The sequence below is a fragment of the Ambystoma mexicanum genome, chromosome 10 (genome assembly GCF_040938575.1).
Source record: "Ambystoma mexicanum isolate Mex_15411 chromosome 10, UKY_AmexF1_1, whole genome shotgun sequence".
Classification (NCBI taxonomy): Eukaryota; Metazoa; Chordata; class Amphibia; order Caudata; family Ambystomatidae; genus Ambystoma; species Ambystoma mexicanum.
In genome coordinates, this window is record NC_090932.1 from 754957666 (window position 1) to 754974855 (window position 17190).

The following is a 17190-nucleotide window of genomic DNA, read 5'->3' on the forward strand; positions in this document are numbered from 1 at the left end:
ATACCAGAGCGTGTTGGAATGCAGGACGCGGTGAAAAGATAGTGGGAAAAGGAGATGAACAAGTAAAATGAATAGTGGGAAAACAGAAAGATAAATATATACAGGCCGATTCATGGAATAATTAGCGCGGCGCAAGTGGGCAAAAACGTGCGAATCGCAGTGGAATAGCGAAAATCGCAGTGCAAGTGCGAAAATCGCACGAAAAGCAGCGCACATCGATTCATGGAAGTCCGTGCGCGAGAAAACCAGTGGATGTGCGATAAAAAAGTGCGCGGCGCACGTTGGCGCACAGGCCATCTAACAGCGTGCGCCAGGTCACAGCGAAAATCGCACAGGCCACAGCGAAATTCGCACATAGCGCGGCGCACGCAACAAAAGTAGGCGGAACACGGCCGTAACACTCGGAATGGGGAACAACTTGCAAAACGTGGGCGTCACGGGGGAAGTACAGGGCACAAGTGCGCGGAACGCCCACACGCTCGCCTACAACACGTATTCATGGAATAGAATAGGGCAAAAAAGCGCACGCTCAAACCAGCGCACAGGCACAAACACGACCGCCACAAGAAAGCAGGCGGTAGCGTCTCTGCGGCTGTAAGAAATGTGCGCCAAAAGGTGCGCCAACAAATAGCACCTATATACTGCCATGATGAATGTCCTATACTGTGGCCCTCCAGGACAAATGACGTGCAAAGGGGTACCCACAAACACGGACACCCGCTGACAAAAAATACGTGTGCGTGTATACCGGGGTGCGCGGGAAGTCTCACACGCGATTTGGCCGGGTACGTGGATTTCAGGGGTGCGCGGGAAGTTCCACACGCGATTTCAGCAGGGTACGTGTATTTCAGGGGTGCGTGGGAAGTTCCACACGCGATTTCATCAGGGTACGTGTATTTCAGGGGTGCGCAGGAATTTCCACACGCGATTTCAGCAGGGTACGTGTATTTCAGGGGTGCGCGGGGAGTTCCACACGCGATTTCATCAGGGTACGTGTATTTCAGGGGTGCGCGGGAAGTTCCACACGCGATTGGCCCAGTGTGAGCAGGGTACGTGTATTTCAGGGGTGCGCGGGAATTTCCACACGCAATTTCAGCAAGGTATGTGTATTTCAGGGGTGCGCGGGAAGTTCCACACGCGATTGGCCCAGTGCGAGCAGGGTACCTGTATTTCAGGGGTGCGCGGGAATTTCCACACGCGATTTCAGCAAGGCATGTGTATTTCAGGGGTGCGCGGGAAGTTCCACACGCGATTTCATCAGGGTACGTGTATTGCAGGGGTGCGCGGGAAGTTTCACACGCGATTGGCCCAGTGCGAGCAGGGTACGTGTATTTCAGGGGTGCGCGGGAAGTTCCACACGCGATTTCAGCAAGGTATGTGTATTTCAGGGGTGCGCGGGAAGTTCCACACGCGATTTCAGCAGGGTACGTGTATTTCAGGGGTGCGCGGGAAGTTACACACGCGATTGGCCCAGTGCGAGCAAGGTATGTGTATTTCAGGGGTGCGCGGGAAGTTCCACACGCGATTTCATCAGGGTACGTGTATTGCAGGGGTGCGCGGGAAGTTCCACACGCGATTGGCCCAGTGCAAGCAGGGTACGTGTATTTCAGGGGTGCGCGGGAAGTTCCACACGCGATTTCAGAAAGGTATGTGTATTTCAGGGGTGCGCGGGAAGTTCCACACGCGATTTCAGCAGGGTACGTGTATTTCAGGGGTGCGCGGGAAGTTCCAAACGCGATTGGCCCAGTGCGAGCAAGGTATGTGTATTTCAAGGGTGCGCGGGAAGTTCCACACGCGATTTCATCAGGGTACGTGTATTGCAGGGGTGCGCGGGAAGTTCCACACGCGATTGGCCCAGTGCGAGCAGGGTACGTGTATTTCAGGGGTGCGCGGGAAGTTCCACACGCGATTTCAGCAAGGTATGTGTATTTCAGGGGTGCGCGGGAAGTTCCACACGCGATTTCAGCAGGGTATGTGTATTTCAGGGGTTCTGGGGAGTACCACATGTGAATTGGCCGTGTGGGCCCTCCCAGGTGTACGCTCCACAACCTCCACGGACCCTGCAGGCAGCCCACACCACGGGGGACTACCCTGCACCCATGCTCATGTCCCGCAGGCAGCCCATCCACCATGGGCATGCCCCCCAGCCAACCCACATGTCACCTTGCACTACTGATCAACAATGCATGTCTACCACCACCCCGACCCCCCTGCCACCATGGGCATCCTCCACCAGGCCCCCACTCATGTCTACCACCACCCCCACCCCCCTGCCACCATGGGCAGCCTCCACCAGGCCCCCACTCATGTCTAACACCACCCCCACCCCCCAGCATCCAGGGTCACCCTCCACCAGGCCCCCACTCATGTCTCCCACCACCCCCACCCCTCAGCAGTGCAGGGGCAGCCTCCACCAGGCCCCCACTCATGTCTACCACCACCCCCACCCCCCAGCATCCAAGGTCACCCTCCACCAGGCCCCCACTCATGTCTCCCACCTCCCCCACCCCCCAGCAGTGCAGGGGCAGCCTCCACCAGGCCCCCACTCATGTCTCCCACCACCCCCACCCCCCTGCCAACATGGGCAGCCTCCACCAGGCCTCCACTCATGTCTCCCACCACCCCCACCCCCCAGCCACCAGGGGAAGCCTCCACCAGGCCCCGACTCATGTCTCCCACCACCCCCACCCCCCAGCAGTGCAGGGGCAGCCTCCACCAGGCCCCCACTCATGTCTACCACCACCCCCACCCCCCAGCATCCAGGGTCACCCTCCACCAGGCCCCCACTCATGTCTCCCACCACCCCCACCCCCAGCAGTGCAGGGGCAGCCTCCACCAGGCCCCCACTCATGTCTACCACCACCCCCACCCCCCAGCATCCAGGGTCACCCTCCACCAGGCCCCCACTCATGTCTCCCACCACCCCCACCCCCCAGCAGTGCAGGGGCAGCCTCCACCAGGCCCCCACTCATGTCTACCACCACCCCCACCCCCCAGCATCCAGGGTCACCCTCCACCAGGCCCCCACTCATGTCTACCACCACCCCCACCCCCCTGCCACCATGGGCAGCCTCCACCAGGCACCCACTCATGTCTCCCACCACCCCCACCCCCCAGCCACCATGGGCAGCCTCCACCAGGCCCCCACTCATGTCTCCCACCACCCCCACCCCCCAGCCACCAGGGGCAGCCTCCACCAGGCCCCCACTCATGTCTCCCACCACCCCCACCCCCCAGCAGTGCAGGGGCAGCCTCCACCAGGCCCCCACTCATGTCTCCCACCACCCCCACCCCCCAGCCACCAGGGGCAGCCTCCACCAGGCCCCCACTCATGTCTCCCACCACCCCCACCCCCCAGCAGTGCAGGGGCAGCCTCCACCAGGCCCCCACTCATGTCTACCACCACCGCCACCCCCCAGCATCCAGGGTCACCCTCCACCAGGCCCCCACTCATGTCTACCACCACCCCCACCTCCCTGCCACCATGGGCAGCCTCCACCAGGCCCCCACTCATGTCTACCACCACCCCCACCCCCCAGCATCCAGGGTCACCCTCCACCAGGCCCCCACTCATGTCTCCCACCACCCCCACCCCCCAGCAGTGCAGGGGCAGCCTCCACCAGGCCCCCACTCATGTCTACCACCACCCCCACCCCCCAGCATCCAGGGTCACCCTCCACCAGGCCCCCACTCATGTCTACCACCACCCCCACCCCCCTGCCACCATGGGCAGCCTCCACCAGGCACCCACTCATGTCTCCCACCACCCCCACCCCCCAGCCACCATGGGCAGCCTCCACCAGGCCCCCACTCATGTCTCCCACCACCCCCACCCCCCAGCCACCAGGGGCAGCCTCCACCAGGCCCCCACTCATGTCTCCCACCACCCCCACGCCCCATCCACCAGGGGCAGCCTCCACCAGGCCCCCACTCATGTCTCCCACCACCCCACCCCCCAGCAGTGCAGGGGCAGCCTCCACCAGGCCCCCACTCATGTCTACCACCACCCCCACCCTCCAGCATCCAGGGTCACCCTCCACCAGGCCCCCACTCATGTCTACCACCACCCACCCCCCTGCCACCATGGGCAGCCTCCACCAGGCCCCCACTCATGTCTCCCACCACCCCCACCCCCCAGCCACCAGGGGCAGCCTCCACCAGGCCCCCACTCATGTCTCCCACCACCCCCACCCCCCAGCAGTGCAGGGGCCGCCTCCACCAGGCCCCCACTCATGTCTACCACCACCCCCACCCCCCAGCCACCAGGGGCAGCCTCCACCAGGCCCCCTCTCATGTCCCCCTGCACCCCCACCCCCCAGCATCCAGGGTCACCCTCCACCAGGCCCCCACTCATGTCTCCCACCACCCCCACCCCCCAGCAGTGCAGGGGCAGCCTCCACCAGGGCCCCACTCATGTCTACCACCACCCCCACCCCCCTGCCACCATGGCCACCCTCCACCAGGCCCCCACTCATGTCCCCCTGCACCCCCACCCCCCAGCATCCAGGGTCACCCTCCACCAGGCCCCCACTCATGTCTCCCACCACCCCCACCCCCCTGCCACCATGGGCAGCCCCCACCAGGTCCTCACAATCCCCAATCATGTGCGTAATGGACAGCCTCCACAGCCAAAAAGCCCTACCAAGTAACCCATTCACCCACATGGAAATGGAAATCACATGTTACACCCCCAATGTTCATGAAGCTAATGAACCCATGTCCGTCACACACAATGGTTGCAATTGAATGGGAAAACACACAACATGACATGCATGAAACCAATGAGATGATACCACACAGTGAAGTATGGAAACAAAATTGTATTGAAAAAAATAAAGAATGCTAAAGAAAGAAAACAAACTACAATGTGAATGAGAAAAAAAAAGCTGCATGTCCGTATAAAAACACAAAACTGCAATTCAGAATTCAAAAAATATTTGGGCAAAGTCAAAAGTAAAAAAATCTCCATGCAATAAAGAACTATGTAAAAAACTACCAAGGGTCCATGAGCCCAACTGAACAAAGGAAACCTACTAAAAAACCTACCTAAAAATCAACTATATACAAAAAGTGGAGCAGTGTCCGTCGACTCCAAATCATAATAAGAAAGAAAGGAAACCTAAAACTAAAGAACTATATACAAAGGCGGCGGGCAAGTCCAGCGGCTCACTCCGTGGTGTCCCGGGCCAGGGCATCATCGAACTCCTGTTCGATGTCCCGGAGGCGGTCCAGTTCCATGGCCCCGAGGGTCCGCAGGGACGACGCCGTGTCCTCCTCCAACCCCCTGCGGATTGCCTCGAGGCACTCGGCCCGCCTCAGGGCTCTCCGCATGGAGTTCTCCGCCCTGACCATTGTGAGCCGCGCCTCTTCCGCCCGCCGTCGCTCCGCACCTATGGCGTGGCCCAACCGCTGCCACACGGAAGACACTCTCTGTCCTGGGTCCCCCTGCCCTCCGGCCGATGCCTGCCCCTCCGATGTCGAAAGCCCCGAGCCTTCATGTCTCCCACCATGTTGCTGCTGCTGCTGCTCTGCCTCTGCCCGTGCACTGCCTCCTGCTGCCTGCACATCCTCCGCCGGCTGGGGTGCAGTTGTTGATGTGGCCACGCCTGCTGGACCTCCGACTCCCGACTGTGGCAGGGATGCCTCCTCCACCAGCCTGGCCGCACCGTCAGAGGCAGCTCCACAGGGCACCCAGGTGACTGATGGGTGGGAAGATGGCACAGAGGATGACTGGCGCGTAGGGGGTCCAGTTGAGGAGGGGGTCGGAGCAAGCCCTATCAGACGGAGGAATCCGGCCTGGGTGACCTGTCCCAGCAGGCTGACGTGGTCAACGAGCCATTCGAGATGACGTGCAGTCTCTCCATGAAAAGACTGCAGGTCACCTCACATGGCCCGTTGACGCAACGCCACACCAGCCAGGACAGGCTCAACCCGGACCTGGATGGCCACGTCCGTAGGCAGAGGAAGGCCAGTTGACGTCAGCTCATCCCCTGCCTGAAAACGGGTCTGGACGTAGGCATCCCTGCTGGTGCAAGATGATGCAGGGACAGGATCGGGGACAGGATTGCACACAGGCACCTCCGCGGCCGCCTGTGCTGCCTCCTGTCCCTGGTCTTGCACTGCACCACTAGCACCAGTGGGATCCCCACCTCCAGACCCCGTCTCTGGTGCTTGCACGGCCCCCTCCTCCACCAAACCCCCCACCAACCTGGATGACTCCGTGCCATCTTCCCCTGTTGGGCCCTGTGGGGTCCCAGCTGCCCCTTCTGCTGCCGAGGAGTCCAACTGCAACCCCCGCCTCTTGGACCTCCTCCCGGCAGCTGCGGCCTGGGACGCGGCACCGGACTCCTCACTCCCCGACGAGATGACAACACGGGAGGGGAGCCGGGCCTTGCGTCTCTGGCTGGCGGTCGGATCCCCGCCGCTGTGCTCCACAGCCCCTTCTCCGCCTTCTTCATCAGTTGACGCTGCAGACAGGGAGAAACAAAACACAGGCATCAGGGCACTGTACAATGGACACATACACGCATGACAGTTGCACATGAGTGGCATTGGCAAACCTCAGACATGTCATCACAATCCCCAACACACATGTCACTGCAACTCGCACACATGAGCCATACCACAGCCATATTGCAACTGCCACCACCATCCATACACATACAACAGCATGAGCAGCCAAAGGGGAGCCAGACATCACCTGCAACACAGGAAGTGCACCACACATGTACACACACCACCACACTTGCATGCATGTCTACACCTCTGCCAAGTGTCGCACTGTTCAGACGGGCATCCATGTCACATCTGCCAATCAGGCTTCCACATACCGCTGTCACATGCATCCATGTTGCATCACTGTTGCACCCTTGTCAAATACACACACATGCACATGTACACAGTGCTCATACATGCAGCCGAAAACAACATACATGCCTGACATGACGGACATGTCTACTTACATACACATTCATCCAAACATGTGTGCACGCACAACTGCATTTGCCATGCAAGCCCACACACACAAGCACCATCCATGTCTCACACATTACAGCCCTCGCATGTGTCAGCCCCACGGCCCTGTACACCCCCACCCATACTCGACCCCATACAAACAGATGTGCAACCGGCACAATGCCGAATAATCACCACACGCACTGCTCACAATCAGGATGCATGTACACTCACTGCTCGACTCCAGACGGGTCTGCTTCTCTAGGACCTGGATGTGGAGCGCTGGGGATATGCGTTCCAGGACCCCATCTGTTCTTCCGACAAGTGGCCCCGGCGCCCCTTGGCATCCGCTGCCTTCAAGAGGCGCCGGGCCTTGTTCAGGGTCCTGGACCTGAAGTCCTCCCAGCGCTTCCTGACATGTTGTAAGTCCCGGACTGCCACCCCCTCCGCGTTGATGGCAGTCACGATGTCAGTCCAGATCCGAGTCCGTCCTTCCTTGTCGGCGCGGGAACTTCCGAAGAGGGCATCATACTGCCGCAGGACTTGCTCCACCAGGACACCAACTTCGGTGGCACTGAAGCTGGTGCCCCTCTTCCTCTCTGGCCGGGGGTTGTCAGTGGTCACAGATGGTGTTTGCCCCGACATGACAACCCCAGAGGCAGGAGTGGGTGGGCAACTGGGTCCTGGGGCTGGGCTGTGGAGCGATGGAATTCCAGTCGGGAGTCTTCGGTTCCAGCAGGGGTGGTCACAGCAACAGCACCCCTGGCTGATGTGCAGGCAGCAAATGGCAGTGCACGTGGGCAGCAGGCAGTCAGGCAGCAGCAGATGGCAGGTGGGAGCGTGCTCGGGGATCTGGGGGGCAGTAGTTCGGCCTTCTGGGCAGGAGCGTGGTCTTCCGTGTGCTTACGCGTGGCCAGCTTGGTACGGAGTGATTTGGCACGTGAAAATCCTGCACGTCAGCGTGAAAATCGAGGAAAGGCCCTTAGCGCGTAAGCGCGTCAGCACGCATACGCGATTCTATTGGACCAAAGGCCCTTAGCGCGTAAACGCGTCAGCACGCATACGCGATTCTATTGGACCAAAGGCCCTCAGCGCGTAAACGCGTCAGCACGCATACGCGATTCTATTGGACCAAAGGCCCTCAGTGCGTAAACGCGTCTGTGACGTGACCCGCACGGGTGTTTCCCACACAGCAAGTGATGACAGAGCACACGTGGAAAGACTGCACGTCAGAGTGTCATCGCGTGTAATTGGACAGCACGTCAGAGTCTCATCGCGTGTAATTGGACAGCACGTCAGAGTCTCATCGCGTGTAATTGGACAGCACGGCAGAGTCTCATCGCGTGTAATTGGACAGCACGTCAGGGTGTCATCGCGTGTAATTGGACAAAAGTGCGCGTACACGCGATTGGCCTATGTACGTGTATATCAGGTGTGCGCGGACACTTACACACGCAAGTACGTCAGTGCACCTGTATCCCGGTGTGCGCGGGAATTTCCACACGCTATTGGACTGGGTACTGGATTTCAGGGGTGCGCGGGTCACACGCTCGCATACAACATGCACAACGCATTAATTTGCGCGCTAACAAAATAACAAGCTCAGACCCAGGATGAACATACCGTTCCTAGCAGCAGTGGGGGCGGCCTACCAAAGGAGGAGGAGGAGGATAGTCAGGGCCAGAATATTCACACCCAGAACCAGCCTTTTCGGGATGCCTGATGACCAGGTGCATGGGAGGTATAGGTTTCCACCACACATCATACTGGACCTGGTGAGTGAGTGGGAGGATGACCTCACATCACCCACCCTGTGCTCCCAAGCACTCAGCCCCCTGGAGAATGTCCTCAATGTACTGCACTTCTTAGCCACTGGATCATTTCAGCGGACAAGTGCCATTGTGGGTGGTGTATCACAGGCCACCCAGTCACGCTGCCTACACCAGGTCTTGAACATCATCACTGCACGCCCATCAGTCCGCAGGCACATATACCTGCCCAGAACCCCTGCAGAAAGGCATGCTGCCGCCCTGGATTTTTACGCTGTGGCACGATTCCCCAAAGTGCTAGGTGCCATCGACTGCACCCATGTGGCTCTACGTCCCCCCAGGGCATCTGAGCACATCTATAGGAACCGCAAGCACTGGCATTCCATCAACGTGCAGGTAGTATGTAATGCCAAGGGAATCATCACCTCAGTATATGCCAACTATCCCGGGTCAACCCACGACAGCTTCATTTACCGAATGTCCACCCTAAGCCGGCACCTAGAAGCTGGGCGGCATGGCGATACATGGCTGCTTGGTGAGTATGAATGCCACTGCACATGCTTGCATGTCAGATACTGTCACAACCCCACCAATGATACCAATCACCACCTCCACAGGGGACAGTGCCTACCCTCTCAGCCCCCACATGATGACGCCAATTCGGAACCCCACCACGCCACCCCAGGTAAGATATAACGCAGCCCACATTACAACCCGGGGCATAGTGGAGCGCACATTCGGAGTGCTGAAGTCACGCTTTCGCTCCCTTGACCGTTCTGGCGGGCAGCTGTTGTACGCTCCCCCAGTAGTGTGCAGGATCATAGTGGCAGCATGTGTCCTGCACAATGTTGCAACACGCCGGGGCCTGGCCGTGGACATGGTGGTGCCCCCCCATCCCCAACCACATGCACAGCCGCTGCGCATGGGAGGGGAAAGGGCACGGGGGGAGGCAGCCCGTACACAGCTAGTGGCTAATTACTTCACATAGAAATCACACCCCTGTGGAGTGCACACTGCCCTGGCACATTCCATCTGACAATGAATGATGACTCAACCTGACACTGATCCTGAATGTCTGGAGAAAGAACCGTGAAAACCATATCAGCCTGAGATTGTTCACCTGGAAGTGTCACAATGTGTGCATCCCTACCCACACAGACACCACCAATGCAGTTTTGTGAAGTTACACATTCAAGCAGCTAAAATGAATACCCACTTGCAAAATGCAACAAGAGGACAGTGCCATGTCAGCTAACCCAACCCCAGCACCGCCACACGACACACCGTGCCATGTCATGCTATTTGCAGGTAAACAAAGTAATCCCCACAACATGACACTAGTGTCACAATGTACAGTGTCCCTATTAGAAACTTGCAACACCTGAAATGCTCACAGTAATGCCGGACCAACAACAAACTTGAGCACGTACTACCATTAACATGACATCACTAATGTTAAATATTAGTAGTCTCACCACCTGGAAATGCCTGCACTCCCACCACTACCAACTGTGCAGTGTTGGCGCCATGTAGAGTTGTAGGTGCACTGCTGCCAACATGGACCACATCTCCAGACTAGAGGTCCTTGTGTAGACATGAGGAAGGGACCTGCAAATTGGGAGGTAGACACAGAAGATGAGTTACACATCAATGCAACATACAGTGTACAACACAACAGCAATATGCACTAGGAATGTATACACAGTATTGACTACAGACTGCCCACACAGCTCATGGGAGTCCAACGTCACTGTGTAATTCACTGTCACTTGGGCACACCCTTTGCAAGCCCATGGAAACGGGAAGCAGGAGGGGTGTGTGTGACTCAAACCCAAGCATCTGAACCAAATACATTACAAGCCTGCATGTGCCCAGCCACAATGCAGCGTATGCCCACAGGAACCACGGAAGCCAACAAATCGTCCCAAAAAAATTGGGAATAAAATAAATAAAAATAAAAATAAAAATAAAAAAAATCAAAAATGGCCATTGAAGGGCCCGGGGGGGTTGGGGAGGCCACCCAGGAGGTCCGAGGACAGGATGCACACCAGAACCCACCTGCGTGGATCCTGGGAAAATAAAACACCTCCATGGGCTCATGGCCCACACGGCTACCCTATTGTGGGTGTATCACTGCTGTCGCTATTATCACCCTGTGCAGCTGCATCCGGAGGTGGTTGCACTATGGGAGGCAGCCCACGCAAGGCCCTAGTCTGCTCCTCCATGGCTGCAAGCATGCGGGTGTGGTAGGTCTGGTTCTGGAGGATGAGTGTGCGGAGGTCCCCATGCAACAACTCACGGGATGCCCGGACCTCCGCCCTCGTTGCCTGCATCTCAGCTGAGAGCGTACGGGTGAGACGCTCCAGCTGCTGTTCTGTCCTTTGGTGTGTTGAAGCCTCAAGCTCAACAAGAGTCGTCCTGAGGTGAAGGAGCTCCTGCCTCAGGGCTTCCCTGTGGCCCTGGGACTCAATGGAGATGGCCTCCTGCAGAGTCGCCAGTGCCGCCCGCCTGTCCCTGTTGGACCCCAACATGTCCTCCCTGTGTGACTGGCAGATGGAGTCGGTTGCCTGCTCTAGTCGCTCCATCAGCCTTTCAGGGGGGACAATGGAAGTGGCCACCCTATCCATGGCCTGAGCCATCATCTCGGATGATGCTGCCTGTTGGGTTGCCATACCGTAAATGGATTGCTCCCATGCGGTATTGCCAGGTGGCGTACGGCCACCACGTCGGCGGGCACCACACCTGTCTGGGGCAAGGCGAACTGCGCCTTGCTGTGCCGGCACTGCCTGAGGATGCAGGACTGCATTCCCCCTCTGATCTGCTGGCCCAGGAACAGGATCAGATGTCGCGGAGTGTGACCCTGCATCCGTAACCACCAAAGGCGTAGCTGCCAACACTGACATCCCCATTGAGGGTTCTGACCCTGGTGCAGGTGGGTGAGACAGAACAGAATCCCTCCCTGGAACACTCACCTGCGACGGCACGTAGGTCTCATCCAAATCAACACCTGAGTACAGCTCGGGGGAGGTGCAGCCAGAGACACCCCTTGAGAGTAGGACCTGCAGCACTTGTGGGTTCTCACCCACCACCACACCACGTCCCTCACTGGTGGTTGGTCGGCCCTCGGACCCCTCCTGGGTCTGCACCATCTCCACAACCCCAGCAGTATCAGGTGCGTCTTCCCCTGCAAAGACATTAAAACAAAGAAATGGAAACAGGCATTAGCACCATGGCACACAATGAGGGCTGAGAAGCAAGAGAACCAGTACTTGTTTGACACATGTCCCACATGACTAAAACCCTCCCATGCATGCACCCTCACTGCGTATGAAGGGCAGGCAAATGGCACACACTGATGACACCAAGATGGAAGATGAACACATTTTCTGCATGCTGCCTGGCAGTGGCATCACACATTGGCCTGTGATTGGCAGGTGAAACACACATGCCATCACACAGATGGCATGTACCATTGCTATTGAGTGAAGATGGAGAGGAGGGCAGCACCTATTCATTCAGTCCAGTTCCCGCATGTAATAGCTTTTCTAATTCAAACAGGTCAGATTCTTCACCTGGAGCTGCCAGTCCGAAATGGTGCAATTGCACAGGGACATGTTTGAACAAATGATATCCAGGTAACAAAGTCACTCCACTTTACCATAGCCATGTCAGACATGTGACTAGAGGACTGCGACATGCCTAGTAAAAGTGGTGGAATGCAAACAATCTGACTAAATGAACAGTGAAAAATTTAGCAACAATGTTGTGGCAAGGTGACACTTCAAGGGCAACTGGCGTGCAGTTGGGCTAGATGTCTACTGTTGGCAGAAGGGATACTGCTATGGCCAAATGCAGCTGCGCAGGATGTATTGCATGAAGCACATGGCTGACCCATACGACTCAGGCGCACACACTCTCACCTGGCACACAAACAGAAGCCCTCACACACACCATGCACATGGATGACACACACATGCATGTGCACTCACCGGACAATGCATCGTAATCAGCCAAATCTCCCACGCCTTGGATCTGTTCCTCCGTGACGTAGGTCCCAGCGACTGACTCATGTGGAGTGAGTTCCATGTCTATTACTGGAGACCCACCTCCAGTCACTAGAGTTGCGCCATGACTTGAGGCCAGCTTACTCTTTGCCCTGCGCTTTAGGTCATTCCAGCGCTTATAGTAATCATTGGCTGTGCGCCTCACGATTCCAAGGGCACTTACAATGTCTGCAACGGTCTGCCAGTGTAGGGGCAGCCTCCACCAGGCCCCCACTCATGTCTCCCACCACCCCCACCCCCCAGCATCCAGGGTCACCCTCCACCAGGCCCCCACTCATGTCTCCCACCACCCCCACCCCCAGCAGTGCAGGGGCAGCCTCCACCAGGCCCCCACTCATGTCTACCACCACCCCCACCCCCCAGCATCCAGGGTCACCCTCCACCAGGCCCCCACTCATGTCTACCACCACCCCCACCTCCCTGCCACCATGGGCAGCCTCCACCAGGCCCCCACTCATGTCTACCACCACCCCCACCCCCCAGCATCCAGGGTCACCCTCCACCAGGCCCCCACTCATGTCTCCCACCACCCCCACCCCCCAGCAGTGCAGGGGCAGCCTCCACCAGGCCCCCACTCATGTCTACCACCACCCCCACCCCCCAGCATCCAGGGTCACCCTCCACCAGGCCCCCACTCATGTCTACCACCACCCCCACCCCCCTGCCACCATGGGCAGCCTCCACCAGGCACCCACTCATGTCTCCCACCACCCCCACCCCCCAGCCACCATGGGCAGCCTCCACCAGGCCCCCACTCATGTCTCCCACCACCCCCACCCCCCAGCCACCAGGGGCAGCCTCCACCAGGCCCCCACTCATGTCTCCCACCACCCCCACGCCCCATCCACCAGGGGCAGCCTCCACCAGGCCCCCACTCATGTCTCCCACCACCCCACCCCCCAGCAGTGCAGGGGCAGCCTCCACCAGGCCCCCACTCATGTCTACCACCACCCCCACCCCCCAGCATCCAGGGTCACCCTCCACCAGGCCCCCACTCATGTCTACCACCACCCCACCCCCCTGCCACCATGGGCAGCCTCCACCAGGCCCCCACTCATGTCTCCCCCCACCCCCACCCCCCAGCCACCAGGGGCAGCCTCCACCAGGCCCCCACTCATGTCTCCCACCACCCCCACCCCCCAGCAGTGCAGGGGCCGCCTCCACCAGGCCCCCACTCATGTCTACCACCACCCCCACCCCCCAGCCACCAGGGGCAGCCTCCACCAGGCCCCCTCTCATGTCCCCCTGCACCCCCACCCCCCAGCATCCAGGGTCACCCTCCACCAGGCCCCCACTCATGTCTCCCACCACCCCCACCCCCCAGCAGTGCAGGGGCAGCCTCCACAAGGGCCCCACTCATGTCTACCACCACCCCCACCCCCCTGCCACCATGGCCACCCTCCACCAGGCCCCCACTCATGTCCCCCTGCACCCCCACCCCCCAGCATCCAGGGTCACCCTCCACCAGGCCCCCACTCATGTCTCCCACCACCCCCACCCCCCTGCCACCATGGGCAGCCCCCACCAGGTCCTCACAATCCCCAATCATGTGCGTAATGGACAGCCTCCACAGCCAAAAAGCCCTACCAAGTAACCCATTCACCCACATGGAAATGGAAATCACATGTTACACCCCCAATGTTCATGAAGCTAATGAACCCATGTCCGTCACACACAATGGTTGCAATTGAATGGGAAAACACACAACATGACATGCATGAAACCAATGAGATGATACCACACAGTGAAGTATGGAAACAAAATTGTATTGAAAAAAATAAAGAATGCTAAAGAAAGAAAACAAACTACAATGTGAATGAGAAAAAAAAAGCTGCATGTCCGTATAAAAACACAAAACTGCAATTCAGAATTCAAAAAATATTTGGGCAAAGTCAAAAGTAAAAAAATCTCCATGCAATAAAGAACTATGTAAAAAACTACCAAGGGTCCATGAGCCCAACTGAACAAAGGAAACCTACTAAAAAACCTACCTAAAAATCAACTATATACAAAAAGTGGAGCAGTGTCCGTCGACTCCAAATCATAATAAGAAAGAAAGGAAACCTAAAACTAAAGAACTATATACAAAGGCGGCGGGCAAGTCCAGCGGCTCACTCCGTGGTGTCCCGGGCCAGGGCATCATCGAACTCCTGTTCGATGTCCCGGAGGCGGTCCAGTTCCATGGCCCCGAGGGTCCGCAGGGACGACGCCGTGTCCTCCTCCAACCCCCTGCGGATTGCCTCGAGGCACTCGGCCCGCCTCAGGGCTCTCCGCATGGAGTTCTCCGCCCTGACCATTGTGAGCCGCGCCTCTTCCGCCCGCCGTCGCTCCGCACCTATGGCGTGGCCCAACCGCTGCCACACGGAAGACACTCTCTGTCCTGGGTCCCCCTGCCCTCCGGCCGATGCCTGCCCCTCCGATGTCGAAAGCCCCGAGCCTTCATGTCTCCCACCATGTTGCTGCTGCTGCTGCTCTGCCTCTGCCCGTGCACTGCCTCCTGCTGCCTGCACATCCTCCGCCGGCTGGGGTGCAGTTGTTGATGTGGCCACGCCTGCTGGACCTCCGACTCCCGACTGTGGCAGGGATGCCTCCTCCACCAGCCTGGCCGCACCGTCAGAGGCAGCTCCACAGGGCACCCAGGTGACTGATGGGTGGGAAGATGGCACAGAGGATGACTGGCGCGTAGGGGGTCCAGTTGAGGAGGGGGTCGGAGCAAGCCCCATCAGACGGAGGAATCCGGCCTGGGTGACCTGTCCCAGCAGGCTGACGTGGTCAACGAGCCATTCGAGATGACGTGCAGTCTCTCCATGAAAAGACTGCAGGTCACCTCACATGGCCCGTTGACGCAACGCCACACCAGCCAGGACAGGCTCAACCCGGACCTGGATGGCCACGTCCGTAGGCAGAGGAAGGCCAGTTGACGTCAGCTCATCCCCTGCCTGAAAACGGGTCTGGACGTAGGCATCCCTGCTGGTGCAAGATGATGCAGGGACAGGATCGGGGACAGGATTGCACACAGGCACCTCCGCGGCCGCCTGTGCTGCCTCCTGTCCCTGGTCTTGCACTGCACCACTAGCACCAGTGGGATCCCCACCTCCAGACCCCGTCTCTGGTGCTTGCACGGCCCCCTCCTCCACCAAACCCCCCACCAACCTGGATGACTCCGTGCCATCTTCCCCTGTTGGGCCCTGTGGGGTCCCAGCTGCCCCTTCTGCTGCCGAGGAGTCCAACTGCAACCCCCGCCTCTTGGACCTCCTCCCGGCAGCTGCGGCCTGGGACGCGGCACCGGACTCCTCACTCCCCGACGAGATGACAACACGGGAGGGGAGCCGGGCCTTGCGTCTCTGGCTGGCGGTCGGATCCCCGCCGCTGTGCTCCACAGCACCTTCTCCGCCTTCTTCATCAGTTGACGCTGCAGACAGGGAGAAACAAAACACAGGCATCAGGGCACTGTACAATGGACACATACACGCATGACAGTTGCACATGAGTGGCATTGGCAAACCTCAGACATGTCATCACAATCCCCAACACACATGTCACTGCAACTCGCACACATGAGCCATACCACAGCCATATCGCAACTGCCACCACCATCCATACACATACAACAGCATGAGCAGCCAAAGGGGAGCCAGACATCACATGCAACACAGGAAGTGCACCACACATGTACACACACCACCACACTTGCATGCATGTCTACACCTCTGCCAAGTGTCGCACTGTTCAGACGGGCATCCATGTCACATCTGCCAATCAGGCTTCCACATACCGCTGTCACATGCATCCATGTTGCATCACTGTTGCACCCTTGTCAAATACACACACATGCACATGTACACAGTGCTCATACATGCAGCCGAAAACAACATACATGCCTGACATGACGGACATGTCTACTTACATGCACATTCATCCAAACATGTGTGCACGCACAACTGCATTTGCCATGCAAGCCCACACACACAAGCACCATCCATGTCTCACACATTACAGCCCTCGCATGTGTCAGCCCCACGGCCCTGTACACCCCCCCCCATACTCGACCCCATACAAACAGATGTGCAACCGGCACAATGCCGAATAATCACCACACGCACTGCTCACAATCAGGATGCATGTACACTCACTGCTCGACTCCAGACGGGTCTGCTTCTCTAGGACCTGGATGTGGAGCGCTGGGGATATGCGTTCCAGGACCCCATCTGTTCTTCCGACAAGTGGCCCCGGCGCCCCTTGGCATCCGCTGCCTTCAAGAGGCGCCGGGCCTTGTTCAGGGTCCTGGACCTGAAGTCCTCCCAGCGCTTCCTGACATGTTGTAAGTCCCGGACTGCCACCCCCTCCGCGTTGATGGCAGTCACGATGTCAGTCCAGATCCGAGTCCGTCCTTCCTTGTCGGC